The sequence below is a fragment of the Eucalyptus grandis genome, chromosome 11 (assembly GCF_016545825.1).
Source record: "Eucalyptus grandis isolate ANBG69807.140 chromosome 11, ASM1654582v1, whole genome shotgun sequence".
In the NCBI taxonomy this organism is placed as follows: Eukaryota; Viridiplantae; Streptophyta; class Magnoliopsida; order Myrtales; family Myrtaceae; genus Eucalyptus; species Eucalyptus grandis.
The window spans coordinates 39,332,676-39,357,301 of NC_052622.1; the positions used below are offsets into that span (position 1 = coordinate 39,332,676).

Here is a 24,626-nt window from a genome sequence, read left to right on the forward strand (position 1 = left end):
TGATTCGAACTCACCCTTCACATGCGTCCCATAGAAGAAAAATTTCTCCCGTGACTAAACTATTTCAAGTCGGTCAAATCAGCAGACGAAGGACATGCAGTGCGTCCCTTCGTACTCTGGCCACATAAATTAGCATAAGCAGGAGACTCATTAATCGTCCAGGGAAAAGTTGCCCATGAAATGACTAGATACGAAAAAATCGATTATATATTTTTTTACTAAATTATGTCTCAAATTGAAGTCAATATGCAATAAGACTCACCCCCATCCCAAAATTTTTATAAATTGTGTGTTTGGGAACATTTTTGTTCAAAAATTGTTCCAGGAAATAAAAATTGAAAAAACTATTTCTATTCCGATAAACAATTTTTAAACAGAAAAATATTTTTAAATAGAAAAACGCGTTTGGTAAATTTATTATTAGAATAGAAAAAGAACATAAACACGTTTAGTAAACTTGTATAATTTTTTTGTTTTTTTAATTTTTTGATATTTTTATATTATATTTTTTTATTTTTATTTTTCCTTTTGGCGGTCGGTGGCCTCGGCCATGGCCGGCGACCAGCCCAATGAGGGTCGATGGCCTCGCTGGTGGTTAGGTGAGCTCGGCCTCATCTGGGCGAGCTCGAGCCGCCCGGCCAAGGCGAGGCCGAACCTCACCGGGGTCGGCGACGCTCCAGCAAGGTCGCCGATCATGGTTGAGGCCGGCGACCAACCAAAAAAAAAAGAAGAAAAAAATAGGAGAAAAAGTTGTTTCCCGGAAGTGTTCAAGGAACAAGAAACAGTTTTTTTTTTTTTTGTTCCAAATTTGTTCTCGGGAACAAAAAATAGATTTGGAACAAAAACACAAAACAAATGCGTTTTGTTCTTTTTTTGTTCATGGAACAAAAAAAATAGACATTGTGTTCATGACCAGAAGAAAAGAACACAAACAAACAGGGCCTAACATGCCAAAACCGAGAAGCACACCCAGGAAACAAACAATAACAAGATCGTGTTTAGCCTCAATAAGTAATTCTTACCCGCCTCAAACATGCAACTTATATTAGTACCCCAAATGAGGAAGCCCGTCCGTGGAGCATTTGATGCGAAACAACGCGAGTTCTTCTCATGGTCGAACGAGAAGCATCAAATGAAAACAAATTTATTAATCACCTCGACTTTTCTCGAGCCTGCATGGTAATGTTTCTATTTCTCTCGATTTCTAATCTTTTGTTCCTCGAAACAAGAAAAAGAATAGAAATCTGTTTGGTAACATCAACTTATTTTTCTATTCCTCGGAATAGAAAAGTGGCTGGGAAATAGATTTGGAACAAAAACAAGAAAAAAAAAAAGTAGCTTCTTGTTCCTAGGAACAATTTTTAAAGATAAGTTTATTTTTTTTTTTCTTTTTCTTTTTCTTTTGTTCTTCTTCCTTGTTGCAACCACCGCAGGCCCACCTGCCAACCGTCGGCCACCTCCTGCTGCCCGCGGCCACCATTGGCAGCCGACCGCCGAGGATGGTTGCTGCCGCTCGTAGCCCATCGGCCGATGACCGCCACCATCCGCTAGTAGCTTGTCGTCGCCAACCGCCGCACAACCGCCACTTGCTGTCGCATGCTCATCAACCGTTGCCGCCAACTGCCGCCGCAAGATCGCCGCCCACAGCTCATCGACCACCGCCCCCTCTCGCGGCTGGTGGGCTGTGGGCGACAATCCTACGATGGCGGTTGGCGGCGGCAGATCGGCTGATCATGTAGTGGTCGTGCGGCGGTTATGCTATGGTCGTGCGGCAGTTGTACTATGGTCGTGTGGCGGTCATGCGACAGTCGTGCGGTAGTCATGCGACAATCATGTGACGGTCGTGCAGCGGTCGTGTAGCCATCGTACGGTGGTCATGTAGGGGCAAGCAACGATCGACAATCCGTGAATAAGAAAAAAAATATATAAATACAAAAATTTATAAATTTTTATGAAACGTATTTCTATTCTTTTTCTATTCCGAGAATAAAAATTTTGTATAATTACCAAACACCTTATTTTATTTAGAAATTGTTCGGGAGTAGAATAGAAAAAAACTCGTTATAAAAAGAAATAATTCCCCAGAATAGAAACGTTGCCATGCGCACCCTACGTCTCTCTCCCCTTCCCTTCTTTTGTCTTTAATAAAGGGAAGAACCGAGGGAAAACAAAAGACAAGCTCATCCTTAGTTGGCACTGTCAAGAACGAGACGATGATTGTAAGCATTGTTCTTGTCCTGATTTGCATTGTGCTCTTCGGGTGTCAAGAACGAAGAAGAGCCATCGGAAGACAAAAAATGACAATTGTAGGTTGTTTTTGTCCTGATTCCCTTTGCCATTCTTCAAGTATCATGCTCTACTCTTGCCCCAAGATGAAGGTACGCAAGAACTTCTCTTTGGCCCTCTAGTTTTTGGGATAATTGCTTCTCTGTGGAGGTTCGCAAATTGACTCACAAGCTTTAATCGACTCACATGCATCTCTAACGTGCTCATTCAGTTGTTCCTTCTAAGTTACTTTTTTTCCCCTTACTTTCAAGACAATGCTGACTTTTCAAACACAAGGCAAGCCCGCTTGTGACAACATGAGATTTTAAGCAAGTCAATAAAAATTTTAATGTTACAATAATCATCATTTTGAATGAATACGTATACAAACAATTAAAACGCAGGTCCTTGGAAATCCAAATCTCTTGGTGAAAATTTAATCATAAACATAAGCATTGTGAACAGCTGAGCTTGGGAACAAGTTGTTGTAGAGAAAGACCAAATTGATGTTCAATAGAGAAATAGATGCATGCGTGATTATCTTTAATCATAACCGCACATTTGAGGGGATACTTGACTTAGACTGAAGGAAGTAGCACATACGTATATCGTACTTGACATTCTGAGCCTCGAACAGCGAAGTTGTTGTATGATTGGTCACTACATAAAGAAATAGTCAACCGTTTCCAATATATCATCAATTTGAAGAATACACAGAAAGTCTAAAAGTCATTCCATCAAATGAATATTATGTACAAAAATGCAAACCACATCTCACTTATCTAATGGGACCAAAACTAAAGCAAATTATAATGTACTAAACAAATCTCCTTCATACATTTTATTCATAAATAAAGGGATGGCAAAAGTGAATAAAAACTTAAAAATAAAGTGAGGATTAAAAAAAAAAAAATAGGAGCATGATTCTGCAGTCTAATATAATTATTGATGGAGAAATTACAACTTAGTCTAACCAAGAGAAAAGGAAATGGACTTCATGACAAGCCACGGCAAATCCACAGAAATTCAGTTACTCAAAATCTCATAAAACAAAAAATAAGCGTTGTTGGCTGATGATGACAGAATGGCAAAAAATTGTTGTCAAATGTAGCATTAACAAAATTTTACAGAGATGACCAGATGAATAAGAAAACTTGACTTATATAGTGATGCCCTTGAAGCCATGCTCTCTTTCCAACTAAGAACACTATGGCTGACAACTGTTTGACAGTCAAGCAAAATACTCTAGTTAAATATTCTGGGACTAAGATTTGAGAATGTAAACAGCCATAAGGAAGGTTTCTAGACAATTAACCACGATTCTCCATCAATGGACACTAACAAATGATTCTTCACTTTTGGTTTGTGCTTGCAGTTTATACACTAAGGACAATTGCCACGAAAATGCAAAACAAATACTAGAATGTAAGCAAAACATCATGCGGTGAGGGTATAGGTCTAAACTTGCTGACCTTGCCTTTAGGAATGGGCAGCAATGTGACTTGTAATTGTTCTTTCATGAATGGCACAGTTTGCCATGTCACTAAAATGTACGTATGAACATTCAGATTTTTTTGTTTTGTTTCCCTCGGTATCTTTCTCTCATGTGCATCAATTGCAATTTATCGATTCTTCTTTGTTTCACAGCCAGCTGAAAGGACTTGGTTTGACCGGGACTTTTCCCAATGAATTTGGATACCTCACATACCTAACACAAATGAAAGTTAGACTTTGAGATCTTCCCAACTTTTCCTTTCATTAACAGCATTTTTGCATGTAGAGACCTCTCTCTTAATTACATCAGTGGATCGCTCCCCACAACTCATAGTCAGATACCACTTACCACTCTATGAGTCAATTTTATCATACGTCAAATATCATCATCACAATTTTACTAAGAATATTAAAATAAATAAGCATATTTTTTTTTTGTTTTCACACATTGCTACTTCAAGTCAGTACTCGTGCGACGGTCGTGTAGCAGTCGTGCGGTGGTCGAGTGACGGTCGTGCGGTGGTCGTGTAGTCGTCATGCGGTGGTCATGCAAGGGCAAGCAACGGTCGGCAGTCCGTGAATAAGAAAAAAAAACAAATAAATACAAAAATTTATAAATTTTTATTAAACGCATTACTATTCTTTTTTTATTCTAAGAATATAAATTTTGTATAATTTCCAAACACTTTATTTTACTTAGAAATTGTTCCCGGAGTAGAAATAGAAAAAAAAAACTCTTTCTAAAAAGAAATAGTTTATCGGAATAGAAACGTTGCCATGCGCACCCTACGTCTCTCTCCCCTTCCCTTCTTTTGTCTTTAATAAAGGGGAGAACATAGGAAAGCAAAAGACAAGCTCATCCTTAGTAGCCACAATGAGACGATGATTGTTAGCGTTGTTCTCTTCCTAATTCGCATTGTGCACTTAGGGTGTCAAAAACGAAGAAGTGCCACCAGAAGACAAAAAATGACAATTGTCAGCGTTATTTTTGTCTTGATTCCCTTTGCATTCTTCAAGTGTCATGCTTTACTCTTACCCCAAGATGAAGGTATGCGAGAACTTCTCTTTGGCCCTCTGGTTTTTTGGGATAATTGCTCCTCTGTGGAGGTCCGCAAATTGACTCACAAGCTTTAATCGACTCACATGCATCTCTAACGTGCTTGTTAGTTATTTCTTCTAAGTTACTTTTTTTTTCCCTTACTTTCTGGACAATGCTGACTTTTCAAACACAATGCAAGCCCTGCTTGTAGCAACATGAGATTCTAAGCGAGTCAATAAAGATTTTAATGTTACAATAATCATCATTCTAAATGAATACGTATACAAACAATTAAAACTTGGGTCCTTGGAAATCCAAATCTCTTGGTGAAAATTTAATCATAAACGTAAGCATTGTGAACAGCCGAGCTTGGGAACAAGTTGCTGTAGAGAAAGACAAAATTGACATTCAATAGAGAAATAGATGCATGCGGGATTATCTTTAATCATAACCGCACATTTGAGGGGATAATTGACTTAGACTGAAGGAAGTAGCACATACACATATTGTACTTGACATTTTGAACCTCCCACAATGAAGTTTTTGTATGATTGGTCACTACATAGAGAAATAGTCAATAGTTTCCTATATATCATCAATTTGAAGAATACACAGAAAGTCTGAAAGTCATTCCATCAAATGAATATTATGTACAAAAATGCAAACCACATCTCATTTATCTAATGGGACCAAAACTAAAGCAAATCATAATGTACTAAACAGATCTCTTTCATAACATTTTATTCATAAATAAAGGGATGACGAAAGTGAATAAAAATTGAAAAATAAAATGAGGATTAAAAAAAAAAATAGGAGCATGATTTTGCAGTCTAATATAATTATCGATGGAGAAATTACAATTTAGTCTAACCAAGAGAAAAAGAAATGGACTCTATGACAAGCCACAACAAATCCACAGAAATTCAGTTACTCCAAATCTCATAAAACAAAAAATAAGCGTTGCTGGCTGATGATAATAGAATGGCAAAAAATTGTTGTCAAATGTAGCATTAACAAAATTTTACAGAGATGGCCAGATGAATAAGAAGACTTAACTTGTATAGCGATGCCCTTGAAGCCATGCTTTCTTTCAAACTAAGAACACTATGGCTAACAACCATTTGACAATCAAGCAAAGTACTCTAGTTAGATATTTTGGGATTGAGATTCGAGAATGTAAATAGCCATAAGGAAGGTTTCCAGACAATTAACCACGATTCTCCATCAATGGACACTAACAAATGATTCTTCACTTTTGGTTTATGCTTGCAGTTTATACACTTAGGACAATTGCCACGAAAATGCAAAACAAATATTGGAATGTAAGCGAAACATCATGCAGTGAGGGTATAGGTCTAAACTTGCTAACCTTGCCTTCATAAATGGGTAGCAATGTGACTTGTAATTGTTCTTTCATGAATGGCATAGTTTTTCATGTTACTAAAATGTACATATAAACATTAAGATTTTTTTTTTTACTGTTCATAGGTCTAGTGAGATGCTGATTCCCGGAGTTCTATCCATCGGATTGGACTGATTTTTGGAGGGAATGTCCCTCTCACCCTCCTCTACATCCCCACTGAAGGAATTTGTTAGATCTGGTCTGCATCCAAAGTTATTATCAACCCTAGAGATGTTGTTCGTGCTCTAGTTTCTGCTCTGGTTGCTGCTGGTGTTCTTCATTTTCTAGAAGATTCTACAGTTGGAATGGGTTGATTTTTGGTAGGTAGTCTCATCCTACCTCCATTTACTTCCCCACGAAGGATTTCCACTGGTTTGGCCTAGATTTTGAGATCCACTCGGAGGCAAGTGTGTGCACGTTCTTCGTCTTCTTGGTTGTTGCGAGTTGAGGAGACTCCATCTGGTGATTCGGCCTCATTTCTAAAGGCTAAGGTCGCATGGGCCTAGTACGTTGAACCTCCATGCAGTGTCTTCAGTGGAGATCTTCTTCTTCAACGCTTAATCGTCCTAGTTGGCTGCAAAGGTTTGTTGTTTTGTTTCTTCTAATCTTGTTCATTTCTGTTGAACCTTGTTGATGGGCAAGGAAGGCTAGCTTCGTCTTCCCAAGTTGGTGTTGAAGCTTAGGTCGGGTAAGCTCCCTCTTGCGATGGTTTCTCTTTGGTTGTGAACGGGCTACAGTATAGGTGTTTGTCAAAATGTCTTCACTTGCGATTGAGGCTGGAAAAAACACGTCTGAACCTAGACTTGTGACTGCTTCTTCTAAGGGACCTCCAACACCATTCCATGGTGCTGGCTCATCTTCAAATCTACCAGGAGTGGGCGTAATAGCCATGTCCGGCCAAGCTGGAGCAAAGAACAAGCAGCAGATCTCGCTGGAACCTCATGTTCGCCCCCATCGCTCTAGAGGCCGATCTAGAGGCCGGAGCCGCAAACGCTCTTCTTCCAAGCATCCGCAAGCCACTCTGCAACAATCGGCAGCACGGCAAAACACTTCTGCTCGTACATGGGCGAATGTGGCCCGTCTTGCGGTTAAAGGCTCGAAGGTGTCCTCTATTCCTCCTCTTGCAGTTGTTGATGGTAAAGTTGTTCTTAATTTGGTTGATGAGGTTCTTAAAGTAGTAGACCCAAAGTGGCATCAATGTTTAGTTGGTTTTTTGGTTGGGAGAAGAAAAGCTACCGTTTGGCCTGTTGGGGCATTCTTTAAAACAAGCGTGGGGGTCCAAGCTTGTGGAAATCCTCGCCAACGACCAAGGGTTCATTTTCTTCCATATCCCAAACCCGGTGTTTCGACAAAAGATACTTGAGGATGGACCGATCATGGTGGCTAGGGTGCCGCTCGATCTCCATCAATGGCAACCACTCATGGACCTTAAGAGGGAGAACCAATCATCGGTCTCAATTTGGATCCGTTTGAGGAATTTACCTTTTGATTGTTGGATGGTGCCGGCTATGAATGCAATAGCATGTGTGGTGGGTAGACCACTTTATGTGGACAAACGAACAAACCAAATGAAAATGGTCTCATTCGAGAGAATTTGTGTGGAGGTCAAGACTAACCAGTCGCGTTGCAGGACAGTGGAAGTGGTATTGAAAGGAGTTTCTCGCTTGATTACAATTGAATACGAATGGTTGTCGGCTGAGTGCCCGGACTGTGATACATTTGGCCATAATTGCCGAGCCCCTCCTTGTGTGCAAAACAATGCTGGTTGGAATAGAACTCAACAGCCTCTGACCAAACCTTCTCTAGCCGTTCCTGCTTCTTCGGTGGCCCACAACCCTGCACCGGTCTTGGAAGATTTGGTGCCACAGCAAGATGTGCCCGCTCCTGTTCCCCCAAATCCGCAACCTTCACTAGACATTTCTGCTCCTTCGATGGCCCCAAACCCCGCTCCGATTGCTGCAAATTTGGATCATCAGTGAGCTTTGGCCATTACGATGAAGCTCATCCCTGATCCAGTTGGTGTAGAATTAAAGGCTACTCATCCGATTAGTGTAGAATCAAAGGTTGCTCCTGAACAGCCTTGGAAACAAGTGAAGAAAAAGAAGAAGAAGAAAACGGTCTCCAATAATGGAGCTTCATCCTCACGCCCGAACTTGGATGCAGTTGAAGACGCCTCTTGGCCAAAGCCTCCTGTTGCGGAGAAGGTCCCGCCACCCGGTTTATTCGGAAGTCGCAAAGGGGACTAGTGCTCCCCCAAAAAGGTGGCTCTCTCACTTGTAGCCGATTCTCGACCCGAACAAAACCCCTCCTTAAGCCTCGACCATGGTGCGGAGTCGGAAGTTGCAGCCACTTTTGATTGCTCAGACGAGGATGATATTGTCTCTCTTGGCTCATCAAGCTCATCCTCGAAAGCATCAAGAGCGGCCTCTACAAAGGTGGAAACCATCTAGGAGGGACTTCTTGCTTTAGCCCCAAATTCGGGCCCAGAGGGGAAGATTAGAGCACCGGAAGCCTCCCAAGCAGAGGTAGGCTTTTTTGCCTCCTTTCTTATTACTTATTAGTAGTTGGCTTATATATATTTATATATATACATATATGTATTTCGGTTTCTGGAATGTTAGGGGTCTTATGGACCCTTTGAGGAGAGCCGGGGTTAGTAAATTCACTCATACTAACAGCTTTTGTATGGCCGGATTATTGGAGACCAAAGTGCCGATGTATCTTTTTCGATCCTTTTATCTGCTGGACTTTTGACAAAATGGAATTGGATTGCCAATTATGATTCATCTCATAGGAGAAGGATTTGGCTTGGATGGGATCCTTCGCTAGTCGAATTTGAAGTCATTTCTTCTAATGATCAGGTGATCCATGGTTGGGTTTTCCTTCTTTCGTCGGGTTTATGTTATTGCACTTCAGTGATTTATGCTGTGCATTCTTTTGTTTCTTAGAGACCTTTGTGGGAGGACCTGGTTAGAATGAGTTGCTACGTCCAAGACATGGCATGGATGGTGGCTGGGGGTTTCAATGCCATAAGAGACCCTTATGATAGGATTGGGAGCTCGAATACTTGGCTTCCCTCCTTTGATGAATTCAACCAGTGTTTGACTCGGGCTGAACTTCAAGATCTGAGGTATGTAGGACTTCACTTCACCTGGTTTACTTCCTCAGGAACTAATCGCAAGGCCAGGAAAATTGATCGGGTGTTGGTCAATGCTAAATGGAGCTTACAATTCTCTTACTTGAAAGCGACTTTTCTGACCCCTGGAATCTTTGATCACTCTCCTATGGTGGTCAAAGTGATACAACCGATTCATCAAAGGAAGCCACTCAAATTCTTTGATTTATAGATGGAGCACCCTTCCTTTCAGGATATTGTCTTACAAGTTTGGGATACCCCGGTTGAAGGGGTTTCTATATAGGCTGGTAAGTAGATTGAAGCTCCTGAAGAGCTGGCTCAAGCAACTCAATAGGGATTCATTCTCCAACATCTCATAGAGGATTGCCGAATCCAGAAATGCCTTTATGTTAGCCCAGCTCGATTTGCAGCAAGACCCAACTAGCGAAGTGCTGGCGGAGCTAGAGAGGACCCATCGAAAGAACTTTGTGGAGTTGAGAAGTCAAGAGGAATCTTTCTTCAAACAAAAATCCATAATTAGATGGCTCGAGAATGGTGATAGGAATACCAAGTACTTTCACCACTGCGTCAATTCAAGACAACTGAGGAATAGGATTCTTTCCATTCTTGATAGAAATGGCAACCTGGTCTCTAAACCAAGCTTTGTGCAGGACACCTTTGTCTCTCACTTTCAGGAGTTATTCACATCGTGTTCCTCTCCTTCAACCCCAACATTAATGGAAGTGCAACAAGTTATCCGATGCCCGCTCACGGAAGATCAGGTTAGTTTTCTCTCTCGACCCTATTCAAATAGAGAAATCCAAGATACTTTATTTTCCTTAGCTAGTGGGAAGGCTCTTGGGCTAGACGGGTTTATGGTAGAATTTTTCAAGAGCAATTAGGATCTAGTGAGACCTTCGATCATTGAAATTATCAAGGACTTCTTTGTCACGAGAAGACTTCTTAGGGAGATTAATAACACCATCATTGTGTTGATCCCTAAAGTGCCTAATGCGACCTTGGTGAATGATTATGGACTTATTGCCTGCTACAATAAGATATACAAATGTATTACCAAAGTCTTAGCTAATCACGTGTTCGCAATGCTTCATGATACCATTAGCCCCTCGCAAAATGCCTTCGTGAAGTGCCGGTGTATCCAGGATAATATTCTTCTTGCCCAGGAATTATTTGCGTGTTTCCATCTGCAGCCTTACTTACCTAATTGTGTTGTGAAGGTGAATTTCCAAAAGGCCTATGATACTGTGGATTGGGACTTTTTAGAATTGGTTTTGCGTGCATTTCGATTCCCGGACCACCTCATTCGTCTTATTATGATTTGTGTTCGCACTGCCAAGTTTTCTATTTCTTTGAATGGAGAACTCCATGGTTTCTTCCCTAGTGGGCGTGGACTTCGACAAGGGGATCACATGTCCCCTTACCTCTTCACTTTGGTTATGGAAGTTTTTTTGGGATCCTTAATGCGCGTGCTACGCATCATGCTTTCAAGTTCTTCTGGAGATGTGAGGCTACAAAACTATCTCATATTTTCTTTGCGGATGATGTCTTTCTTTTTTTGTCAAGCAGAGTTGGAATCGATTTATCTTTTGAATGATGGTCTAAATACCTTCTTGGCATGGAGTGGACTGAATCCAAACAACAACAAAAGTGAGATACTTCTCTCAGGTGGTTCGGAGGAGCTACAAAAGGAGATTATGGAGGCCCTTGGCTTTGTTGAAGGAAAGTTGCCGATACGTTACTTGGGAGTTCCTATCATATCCTTGAGACTTGGTAGGGCAGACTATGTGTCCTTAGTTGATTGCATAACAACCAGGGTCCAATCCTAGACTCACCGTTTTCTATCCTTTGCTGGAAGGGTCCAGTTAATAAGGTCAATTCTTCATGCGATACAGGCTTATTGGGCGAGTGTCTTCACCATTCCTTTTGTAGTTCTAGATCTCATTGAATAGATACTCATACAATTTCTATGGAAGGGCCCCAACTTGGGGAGGGGTGGAGCCAAAGTATCCTAGGTTGATGCGTGCGTCCCGAAGGACGAGGGAGGACTTGGTATTCGCAAGTTGAGAGATTACAATAAGGCAGCAATGCTCAAGCACATTTGGATCCTATTTATTGATAAGAAGTCCTTATGGTGCAAGTGGATCCACTCAACATTCTTGAAAAGAAAGGGTTTCTGGGTGGTTGGGGTTCCCACTTTTTGCTCTTGGGCTTGGAAGAGAATCCTACACCTAAGATTTGCATTTCGACTCTACTTCTGATAGAGGATTGGTGATGGCCAGTCCGTCTCCCTTTATTTTGACCACTGGCATCTTAGAGGTCCATTACACCTTCATTGCTCAGATGAAATGATTTTAAACCCTAGCTTATCCAAAGATACCACGATAGTTGATCTTTTCTTACTAGCGGGACAGGCTTTCAAGACGGTTATTGAATCTTGGGAGCAGCCCCTTCCCCTCCTTTCAATGGCACCGAACCGTTTTATTTGGAGTGATACCCCTTCCGGTCTCTTCTCGGTTGCCTACGCCTAGCATGTTATCAAGAAAAGGAAGAATAGGGTTAATTGGGTATCATTCATCTGGAATAAGGCTATCACCTCGAGATATCAATTTAATCTCTGGCTTATTACAAAGAATCATCTTCCCACCCAAGCACTACTTATGTCATATGGCAAAATTGGGAGTGAGGTTTGTGCTTTTTGCAAATTGACACCAGACTCCATTGATCATCTCTACTTCGAGTGTTGCATCACTGCTAGCATGGCTTTCTTTTAGGTATCAAGATGCAACCTCCCTTAGCGGAATATGATTTGGTCCGAGAACTTGTAGTGGGCAATGACATTCCTCTACGGTAAGGACTTCTATCGATCCATTGGCCGGTTTTTGTTTGGTGCTCCATGCCATCTTATTTGGAAGTATAGGAATGACATACTCTTCAGAGATCATAAAGTGGCAGTTGCAGCTGTTAAGAATCACCTCATTAGAGTGGTGAAAGACAAAGTCTTAACGTTTAGAAACGTTGAAGATAATCCTAGAAACAGAAGGCTCCAGCGTAATTGGGAGATAGATCGTTGTATTTTTTCTCCTACTTATGCGATTCCCTAGTATTCCTTTGAGTTCTCTTCAGACGGCTTGAGGATGGATTGCAGTCTTTTGTTTGGCTATCTCGCTAGGTTGGTCGCCCATCGTCTCCGACGGAGGTGCTTGACTTGGTGGTCTTCTTTTCCTTCTTTCCTACCTTGTTGTTCGTTGTTTTAGTTGAGTTTTGGAGTCCTTTTGGCCCTACGTGGTCTTCTCCTTAGCCTATTGTTTAGGCTTCTCCTTGCTTTAGCCCGCTCTTGTGGTTCCTTTTACATTTGGCACCCTTTCACTCACCTCGACTTGTTGTTGTGCTGAATGCAAGTTTTGTGTCGCCGGATCTTGTGTAAATGTTGGCTCAAAGTTCTATAGATTATTATTTCTAACAAAAAAAAAAACATTCAGATTTTTTTTTGTTTCCCTTAGTATCTTTCTCGCATGTGCATCAATTGCAATTTATCGATTCTTCTTCGTTTCACAGCCAACTGAAAGGACTTGGTTTGACCGGGACTTTTCCCGATGAATTTGGCAACCTCACATACCTAACACAAATGTAAGTTAGACTTTGAGATCTTCCCAACTTTTCCTTTCATTAACGGTATTTTTGCATGTAGAGACCTTTCTCTTGATTACATCAGTGGATTGTTCTCCACAACTCTTAGTCAGATACCACTTACCACTCTATGAGTCAATTTTATCATACGTAAAATATCATCATCACAAATTTACTAGGAATTCTTAATACATAAGTATAATTTTTTGTTTTCACACATTGCTGCTTCAAGTTGGTACTTGAAAATCGTACCAGCGGCATTCCCAAGGACATTGGTAAGATCAGTGCGTTAGGGGAACTATAAGACTTTCTATAAATCATTGTTGATAACTTAATCTTACCATTTGTTTAGGTTTAAATCTTATAGAAAATTAGGGAATAATTTTAACCCCTAGCAAAAAATCATTTTCATAAATTTGCATTACATATAGACATTAGGAACTTTTGTTTTACTAGTATTAAGATTTTTTAATTAATTAAATTTAAAAAATGAAATGAAAAAAAAAACTAAACTAAACTAAAACTAAAACTAGAAAATAGCAGCCCCTCCGCTTCTCTCTTCTCTGTTCGCGCGTTCTGTAAAATAACGGAGAAGCGACTAATAAAGACAGACGGAGAACCGGTTCGGTTCCGGTTCTAGGGAGGGAGGTTCCGATTCCCGGTTCATAGGAACCAGGAATTCCTAAAGTCTTTTTCCTGCTATTTTGCTCTCTGCTCTCTCCTCTCTGCCATGGTTCAATGCCCCCAAGGACGACCCGACGCTGCTCGCCGCCCTCAACGTCGCCATCACGATCCACGACGTTGCCGCCGACGTTCGAAGGCGTGGGCAACATGGGCGTTCCCACTTTCTACCGAGGTGTTTCTGTTTACTACTTGTTTCCTTCACTCTTCTATACTGCTACTCATTCCTCTAATTTTGTTCTGTTGGTAACACTTAATCTGTAGCGTTTGAGATTCTATCGGGGTTCTTTGGCATTTGGTTGGCCATCTATTTGTTTATGTGTTTCATAAATCAGTAATCTTTACACTCATATTTGGCATGATAGATGTTAAATTTTTGTTTTCTTCCCTCAATATGTAGTGATGGGTGATGTTAGTTCTGATTAGGTTTTGTGATCGTAATGTGTGTTTCTACTATGCTTAGCCTATTGGTGGATGTTTTGCTTCAAAATTTAATTGATGGACGTTACAACACCGTTATTTAATCATTTTCCCCTTTGAATAGAGAATGTGTTAGATCTAAAGGTGATAAATTTATGTCTATGCTAGCATACTAGAGGACAATATGCTTGGGGGCGCTCTTGAGCCAAATATTAGAAATTTGAGCCACTTAAGGAGACTGTAAGTAAATTAAAGTATATTAATTTTTGTTTGTAGCCTTTAGAGGATGTGTTATACTTGATTGCTTCCTAATTCCTAAGTTGTTTTTTTGTTCTTTGCAGCCTTCTATCTGCTAATAATTTTACTAGAACAATACCTGAATCCTTTGCCAATCTCAAGAACTTAGAAGATTTGTAAGTGGCATCCTAATGCTTTTCATTTCTTAACATACTGAATTTCCTTCGAGGATTTTTACTTATGGACCACTTGCAATCGCATAGATGGAAGCACATTATCTGGAAAGATACCTAATTTTATCGAGAATTGGACCAAGATTAAAGATTGTGCATATCCCAATCCTACTCAATTAAGGCGAAAAGTTCTTATTTCTCTGATTTATGAGATTCTTGAAAGTTGTTAATATATTACGGTGTTATGTTTTTAGGGATATGCGGGGCACATCGATGGAGGGACCTATTCCTTTAGCTATATCTTTTTTGACGAACTTGACGGAGTTGTGAGTGTCCTATCCATTGCAATTGTTCTTTTTTTGTTATAATCTTGTGAGCTTGTGTTTTAGTTAGAAAGGATAGAATGGATCCTAGTGTTACGCAATGGACTGGTTTTATATGCTTCTAGGAGAATATCCGATTTGAAAGGTTCAAGCTCAAATTTTCCTAATTTGCAGGAAATGAACATGAAAACATTGTAAGTTCCATATCATATATAATTGATTTGTTTCTTTTGGGGATAAAAACAATACAAGTAGAACACAAGGACACTTAAGTGTCATATTTGAATAAAAGTAGAATACCTAAGTGCCACCTCCGGCGAAGCCGACCGGAAATCATACGTGACAATTAAATATTAATATTTCTTGTTGAGGTGACTCGCTGGAGAGCTGAGTCAACTCTAATTCACCCCAAAACGACGTCATTTCAGGTATTGGCCAAAATAGAGCCCTTACATCAGCCAAAACGACGTCGTTTTGACATAATTTGAATTTTAATATAATATAAAAATTAATTAAATTAAATTTAAAACAAAATGATAATATAATTTATATTATTATTATTATTATTAAAAAAAAAACTGAGGAGGAAGGCAGCCAATGGCTAAGGGCTGAGCCCTCGCCGTCGTCTCCTCCCCGCCATCGCCGGAAGGTGGGGGAGGGTCGGCGGGGCCGCCGAGCTCGGGCGAGGGCACGCATGCCAGAGCAGGGTGAGGGCATGCAAGCCCTCACCACCGGTTGACTAGAGCCGCCGGCTTGACAACCCAGCCCTCGCCGCCGGCTACCTCCCTCCCCCCCTTTTCCTTCCTCCTCCTTCCCCCCCAGTGGGGGTCGCCTTAGTGGGCAGCGAACCTTGGCTCGGCCGGGCAAGGCCCGCCAAGCCCTCGCTAGATTTGGGCAAGAGCTCGTGAGCCCTCGCCATCGATTGGCTAGGGTCACCAGCCCCTAGCCGGGGCTCGCCAACCCCGGCCGACCCTCCCTACTCCATCGCCGGCCCTTCCCGGCGACGGCGGGGAGGCGGCACCCTCAACCGCCTCCCCCCCTTTTTAAATATTAAAATTATTATTTTTAAATATTTTAACTAAATTTAATTTAATTAATTTTTATATTATTTTTTTACCACGTCAGCCCAAAACGATGTCGTTTTTGCAGTATTTGGCCACATCAGCGTGCAAAACGGTGTCGTTTTGCACTCGCTTCACCGGAAAAATGCCACATATGCACTTTAGTCGGATTTTGACCGGATTGGTACTCAAGTGATCCACTTTGCTCTAATTTTGGCACTTAAGTGTACCTTTCGAAAGTTATGGCACTTAAGTATCCGTTTATGCGAAGTTATGGCACTCCAGAGGTCTGCACCTCGTTTCTTTTGTCTCTTTATTATAGCTAAATTACTACTAACTATTGTTTTTCACGTCTCAAGATTCTGAGAAATTGCTTGTTTACTGGCTCAATTCCAGATTACATTGGGGAATGGACTGGTTGAAAATATTGTAAGTTGTTATAATGAGGTGGATTTTCCATTTGATCATAAGATATGTCTTTTATTCTTTGTGAAGTCCAGTGGACCAGGTATTAAGCACCAGCAGATTTTTGGAATTGCCCTAGTAGATTATTCCATTTTTTGAGAAGAGATTTGCTTCATAAATGAGAAAGGCCTCAAACTGAAGATCAAATTACATAAACTTCTGCAAGTTTTCTTGAGGAAACTCTCTGATTTGTCTCCTTTTTTTCATCTTTGGGTAGAGACCTGAGCGTCAACAAATTGACTGGTCAAGTTCCTAACAAGATGGAAGCTCCTCTAGATTACATGTAATTACAAATTTTCTTGACTACTCCTAATGTATCAGCGCAAACATGTAGTTGACTTTCCTTCCTCATTAGGATCATATACCCCTTACATAGTTGGATTCCATACAATTCTTTGGAAAAGTGTTACACAACTTTTATTTGTAAGTGTAGGTTTCTGACAAACAACTCCCTTACTAAAGCAGTACCCAGTCGGGTAACAAGCAGCAAGCAGTTTCTGTTAGTCTCCTTTCAACATATCTAGCTTTTCTTTCTTGCTTTTCCATACGATCATCGTAGATTGCAGGATTTGACTCATAATTCTTAGTATGAAACCTTTTTAATTGAGGTCGTGGCCTTGGATCTGAGGCCGTTCCCCTCAAATCTGAGTTCAAGCTAGAGGGGGCTCAAAGGAGGGTTGTCGTGGAAGGCGGCAAAGTGGTGATGGACGAAGGGCTGGGACAACGATGAGGTGGTGGTGGAAGGCGAGTAACGAGGTTGAGTTGATCGTAGGACTGAGTTGATGGTGGTCTGGATGTTGTCCACTGGTCTGGTTGTTGTCCGGATGTGAAAGGAAGAAGAAGAAATGAAAAGGCCAAAAAAGGGGAAAAAGATATAGAAAACAAATACATTATTTTGATTTGGAAAAAGAAGATGACCTGGAATTGACACATGATATTATTAGTTAGGAAGATAACAAAGCTAAACTTGGGCATCAAATCAAAATTGGTGATTTTTTACCAGACAAAAAACGGTCATGTCAGAAATTGAGATTCGTGTATAGTTGGTGTTTTTTTTTTTTTTTTTTGAATGGAATTAGGCCTGTTCTTTTTTCTGATTTACCCAAAAAAATTATTTTAATATGAAAATTTTATTAATAATTTAACCAAAAGAAATTATTTGTAGAATAAGAAACGGAGAATTGGTACGGAGGAAGAGAAGAGGCTGTCGGCACTAGACAACAACATCCTTTTATTCAAAACTCTATAATGGCTCTGTCTTAGAAGCTTAACGCTAACTGAAAAAGACATGATCTGCATGATAATTGAGAGCTTTATCTTACACTCGCATCACTTAAACACTGTCAGGAGATACTCCAAGGGAAATGACAGAAAGTGCGGAAACTAAATGGTGATGCCCATTTGAAAGATAATGAAAAGAAAAAAGAAATTGTGAAAACTGAATTTGCCTGATAAAATGTGGAGTCCGGTCATTTTGTGCTTAAAAAGATTCCTGTTCTAAGGTCCAAGAAGCTTTCTCATGTGTTTTTTGGTCTTGGACGATGATGATTGCTCGTGAGTGTTCGTACTTCTTTGAAGGGAAAAAAAATTGCGCCATTAAGCATGAAGCTAACTCAGCCAAAACACTTTTGTTGATTTCAATGGAGGGATTATATAGCTTGTCTATTGGCAAGTGGATGAAAGGGGATAACCTCAATGGAATCAATCAAACCCAAAACCAATTAGGTGACTGTGATGTGTCTATTTAAGGCAGGTTACATCTGATTGGTAAGGAATTAGTAAGAGTGACTTCAGCAAGTGAAACAGAAAGTAACTATTTTGATTGATGGGGAGTACCCCAATGGGAGTGTGGTTAGGTTGGATTCTGGGGCTCATTCCACTTCTAGGATGGTTGTTATGGTGGTGGAATGAGATTTAGTATGCATGACCGGTCAAGCGAAGATGTTCCAACGGTGGTGTGAAGTTGCCGCTAGGACAAATGGGGCTTCACTTCTTTAGGGAAATATGATCGCCATTCCTCTACTTCAAGATTCTCCGCTGCCCGGGTGAGTTCAAAAACTCTAAAAGACGGAAGTATGATCGCCATTCCCCATCTAATTTTAGACTTAAAACTTGTGACATGAACTTATGCAGCATTGTATTTGTAACAATAAGAAAACGAAACCAGGAGAGACTAGTGTTTCTCTTAGGTTTCTACTAATGTCTCTATACATGTTTAAGGTACGGTGATGGAGTAGGGATGTACAGGACTCACCTCTTCAGATCGCCTTCCATCATAGCATGCTTCCCATCAGTAAACAATATTGTCTTCCAAGCTGAGGACACATTCCTCCTGGAATGGCCTAATGTCGATATCGTGGGTAAAAATTGTCTAGTGGCGGTTCACGAAAAGGCACATGCCAGGCTCAGGAGCTTTGTCTTAAATGCTATTAACCGACCTGATGTTCTTCGAGGAATAGCTGGTATAGCCGCGTTTGGTCGCTGCCCTCAAGTTATAGGCCCAAAAAGGCAGAATCGTTGCTTACCATGAAACTAAGAAGGTATAACCCATCGCATAGGCTTACCATTAGATAAATTTATCGTTCAAATTAAACAAATTTTGCCAGTCAAATCTTCCTCAAGGTTTCTTTAGTGGTTCTCAAATTTTATTTCTTCCTTGCTTTCAGGTGACCTTTGAGAATATTGGGAAACTATTTATGAGCTTTGAGCCGGGGCCGCATTTGGAAAAGATCGACCGGTTATTTCATGATATGGTTAAAGGGATAAGAGCTCAGCCGCTCAATTTCCCCGAAACTGCATATCACCGAGCCGTGCAGGTTTGGGCAAGTTTACTAAAATTATAAATGGCAACTTGAGTCTCATTCGCTTGCGCAATGATCCTGCTCAACATACGAGCTTGAAGTTATATTCTTGTCTGACGAGTCAAAATGATCATAACACCAAAAAAAAGCAATGTTGGATTGAATTGTCCTAGTTTTATACCAAGCTGCCCGTTTAAAAGCCCAAATGACCTGACATATTTCTCTAATCCAATTGCAGTCCAGGTAGAAAGTCGAGGCGATTGTTAGAGTAGAGCTAGAGAAGAGGAAAGGCCGAAGTGAAGAAACTGTAACTGATCTTATGGATGGGATTCGACTAGTCAAAGATGAAGAAGGCGAAAAACTATCTGACCAAAAAATGCTAGATAACATCGTTAGCCTTGTGGTCGCTGGTTATGAGTCCACTATGGCATCGATGTGAGCGATTTACTATCTTGCCAAGTCTCCCAATGTTCTAAAGAAACTCCGGGTACCAACATCGTCTAACTTCAAAAAGCTTAATTATCATAATCTTATCCACTGTTTCAATGCTATTTGGGATCCTGACGTGAATGGCAGGAAGAGAACATGTCCATTAGCCAGAACAAGAAGGGCGAGTTCACTACGAGTGAAGATGTCTCGAATATGAAATATACTAACGACGTAAAATCTTAGGAGGATTTTAGAGTTCGATTGACCAGTTGCCCAGAAGATCTAAAAAAAAAATTTTAAGCTGACAATTACTGATATACTGGTGGTGGAGGAGACAATAAGAATGGCCAATATTGTAGCTTTTGTGTTCAGATTAGTCACAAAGGACATCGACTACGAAGGTACAAAACTATCCGAGTCTCGCAGGTAGATATTTTTAGCTCATGCATTATGGCTTGTCAGCACTGCCTCGGGGTAGATCTTCAAATTGTTGTTTTATCAAGATTGCCTCTCTAAGGCCATTTTGTACCTATGAGACAGATATTCTCAGTAATTACTACATTAGTTTTTACCTGCCTAGATACATTATACCTACAAGAACTGTTGTGACTTGCAACACATTAGAATTGGTGTTGACTGCTGAGTCCTGTCCTAAGCAATTAAAGATAGAATTTTGCGATAATGATCCCTAAAAATTTGCGCAGGTTATAGGATACCAAAAGGATGGAAAGTGATTCTGTGGCTCTGATACCTCCACACCAATCCGGAAAACTTTGATGACCCGATGTGCTTTAATCCAGATAGGTGGAATGTAAGGCTCGGTATCAATTATGTTCATGGAAAAAGCATTTGTTTTCCTTTTTCCGTACTTTGTTCTCTTTGGGTAAATCTATGTAATGCTCGGTCACGTTCTTCAGGAATCTGCGAAGCCGGGGACATACCAAATGCTTGGTGGAGGATCAAGAATCTGTGCCGGAAACATGCTTGCAAGGATTCAACTAGCAATTTTACTGCATCATTTATCTGTAGGATACAAGTAAGAAAAAAAATGAAGCTTTTACTCACTTTAGGTGAAATTTCAATTAGAAGTGTCAAAATGGGTCATGGACCAATTTTTGGACTCATATTTTATTTTTATGGTTTGTATATGGGCCAGAGGCTTTTAAAAACCCAACTAAAAATGGGTAAAAAAAAAAACGAGTCTAATTTAAATGGGTCAAAAATGTGTCGAACTTGTGATCCATTTAAAATATCAAGTGGGTTAGAACTTTAGAATCCATTTCTTAATTTTCTACCCAAACCCCACACAATCTTTTCCTCTTTAACTTTATAAAAATATTTTTTTATTATAAAAAATCAAAATTATAATTATTTTTCATATTTCAATTTTCTTTTCTTTTCTTTGTTCTATCTTTTTCTTCTTTCCTTAGCTAGTGGCCAGTAGGGCGACGGTCGGCGACAGGTGAGGTGAGGCTTGAGCTGCCGACACACAAGCTCGTGGTCGCCAACGACTGGCGAGGCTTGAGTTTCACTGGTGTCGGATAGGGCCTTAGCCTCGCTAGATCGGTGAGATCGAGCCCGCCTAGCGCCGGCGAGCTCGAGTCTCGCTTGATCCGATGAGACTCTACCTTGCCGACGACTAGGGAGGCTCAAGCCTTGTCAAATTTGGTGAGGTTCGAGCTCATTGGTGTCGGGTGGGACATTGGCCTCGCCAAATTGGTGAGATCGAAACTCGTTGAATCTGGTGAGACTCGAGCTTGCCAACGTCGGCAAGCTCAATCTCGCTTTGGCCGGTTGCCAACCGTTGTTGTGGACAGCGACTAGCCGAAGAAAAAGAAAAAATAAAAGAAAAAGAGAAAAAGAAAATTAAAAATTATATTTTAAAAATAAAATTAATTAAAAATTCGATTTAAAAAATTGAAAAGAATATAAAAATTTTCCATTAAATTTGTATTACATACAAGTGTTTTTATAAATATATATATTCATAAAAAATCATAAAAATGAGCTTTCTTAAGTTTAGTTAAAGATTTTTCATGTTATAATTTTCAGTTACTCAATAGTATATTCACTTCAAATAAGAGAAGCATGCATGGTCTAATTCTTTATAAATATTTCAATTTATAGGCTCTTTTTTTTAACTTTTTTTATTTTATTTACTATTTTTAATTTAATTTAAAGTTTTAATCTAATTAGCATATAGTAGGTGGGGGTTTTCCTAAAATATTAATAGGTTTTAGCAATACGGATCAGGTTGGGTATGGGTCGGGTCGAGTATGGGTTACTTGATTTACACTACATGAATATGAGTTAAAACGAGTTAAATGGGTCAAATATGGATCGACCCATTTTTGACCCGACCCAAACCCGACTCAACCCATCCATTTGATGGGTCTAATTTCAATTCATTCAACCACAAAATGATACAACAAAATGCATGCGAATTGTGTTGTGAGTTTTTATATCCAAATTGAGTTGTGTTTGTTTATTTGTACCTACTCTACGTTTTTGACCAATTTATCCATGAAAAATATTCAAACGCGTGAGCCATTACTGCTGTCGACTTTCTTTGTGGATATAAATACCAACAATTAAGTCAATCCGCGTAAGTCTTTAGTAAGCTTTATTATTTTTAGATTTTTTTCGGTGATTTTGCATCAAACTCATCATCAAAAAGAATGATGCGGACTCACACCATCTCGTGACTAAACCATTTCAAGCCGAACGACATGCAATGCACAATCTCCACTTCACAGTGCGATCAAACTCATCCTTCTTAAATCAAAAGGATGATTCGAAGTCACCCATTACATGCGTCCCATAGAAGAAAAATTTCTCCCGTGACTAAACTATTTCAAGTCGGTCAAATCAGCAGACGAAGGACATGCAGTGCGTCCCTTCGTACTCTGGCCACATAAATTACCATAAGCAGGAGGCTCATTGATCGTCCAGGGAAAATTTGCCCATGAAATGACTAGATACGAAAAAATAGATTATATCTTTTTTTACTAAATTATATCTCAAACTGAAGTCAATACGCAATAAGACTCACCCACAACCCACAATTTTTATTAACATGCCAAAACCGGGAAGCACGCCCGGGAAACAAACGATAACAAGATCGCGTTCAGCCTCAATAAGTAATTCTTACCCGCCTCAAACACGCAACTTATATTAGTACCTCAAATGAGGAAGCCCGTCCGTGGAGCATTTGATGCGAAACGACGTGAGTTCTTCTCATGGCCTTCTCATGGCCGAACGGGCAGCATCAAATGAAGACAAATTTATTAATCATCTCGATTTTTCTCCGTCTATAATGGGCTGCATGGTAATGTTTCTATTTCTCCCGATTTATGTTCTTTTATTCCCGAGAATTAAAAAATAACATAAATCTGTTTGATAACGCCAACTTATTTTTCTATTTCCAAAATAGAAAAGTGGTTGGGGAATAGATTTGAAACAGAAACAAGAAAATAAAATAAAAAAGTAACTTTTTGTTCCCGGGAACAATTTCTAGAAATAAGTTTTTTTTTTTCTATTTTTCGTTTGTTCTTCTTCCTTGTTGCAACCACCACAGGCCGCCTGCCAACCGTCAGCCACCTCCCGCTACTTGCGGCCACCGTCAATAGTCGACCGCCGATGATGGTTGCCGTCGCCTATAGCCCACCGACCGACGACCACCACCGTTCGTCGGCAACTTGCCGTTGCCAACCGCTGCACGACCGTCGCTTGTTGCCACATGACCGCCGATCGTTGCCACCAATCGCCGCCCACAGCTCATCGGCCACCACCCCCTCCTACGGCCAGTGGGCTGTGGGCGGCAATCTTGTGGCGGCAGTCGGCGGTGACAGTCGGTGATCATGCAGCAGTTGTGTGACGGTCGTGCAGCCATCGTGCGACGGTCGTGCAGCCATCGTGCAGCCGTCGTGCAGTGATCGTGCAGCCGTCGTGCAACGGTCATCAATGTCATTTGTGGTGGATCCACATCTCGGCTCAGACTACTCCAAGGAAGAGGTAATGAGAATGCTAAATCTGGCACTACTATGCACCAATCTTTCACCAACTCTCAGGCCATCGATGTCATCTATGGTGAGCATGCTCGAAGAAAAAAGAGCGATTCAAGCACCAATAATCAAGCGCACCACAACAAATCCAGATCCTAGATTCAGAGCCTTAATGAGGCCAGCTAGTGATAGCCAAACAAATGTCTTGACATCCTCTCAGGACACTCACCATATGCCAAGAAGCATGTCCATGGAAGGTCCATGGTTTGATTGTTCAGCTTCTTTCGCGAGTAAGGATGAGAACCACAGCCATTCTTCAGAGAACAACATTTTCCCATATAGCCAAACAAATGTCCCGACTTTCTCTGAGGACAGTCATCAAGTGTTGGGCAACATTTCTATAGAAGGTCCATGGATTGATTCTTCAGCTTATTTCGCCTCTAAGGATGAGACCTGCAGCCATTCTTCAGAGAGCAACCTTTTCCCAGGTATCCAAACAAATGTCTCGACATTATCTCTGGACACTCACCAAGTGCCGGGCAGCATGTCCATAGAAGGTCCATGGATCGATTCTTCAGCTTATTTCGTGAGTAAGGATGAGACACGTAGCCACTGTTCATAGAGCAACCTTTTCTCAATTTTTTAGAACTCGGATTTGTCCAGTAATCATTATGTGATCATCATTATTTCTTTCCACTGGTGTAAAGAAATCCGATGGTGGAAATATAGGGAAATAATAATATTGCCGAACGATGTTACATAACTACGTTATTGTCCATCCAAGTCCTCGCATGAGAATCGAGCATGTGTTGGCCTTTAGGCACAAGGTCTGGCTTCATCTGGACTCAATCATATGAATTTTCGTGCTTTGAATTTTTTGGTACAGACTATGCATCATAAATTCACCCATTTTCATCCATAAAAATCCAAAATACTCACGAGAATGCTCTGTTTCCTTTGTCGTTTTAATTCAATTTGACATGATAGAAGCATCTAAGATCTAGGGTTAAGTTTCCGGAATGCTAGTTGCTAAGCTCATGGTTCGAAAATTGTAGATATATTGATTTTA

The 24,626-nt window shown here is 40.5% G+C and overlaps 1 pseudogene; it reads left to right on the forward strand.

Annotated features, from left to right (window-relative positions):
• The first annotated feature begins 8,194 nt into the window (after positions 1–8,194).
• Positions 8,195–20,593, forward strand: LOC104427831 (annotated as a pseudogene).
• The last annotated feature ends 4,033 nt before the right edge of the window (positions 20,594–24,626 follow it).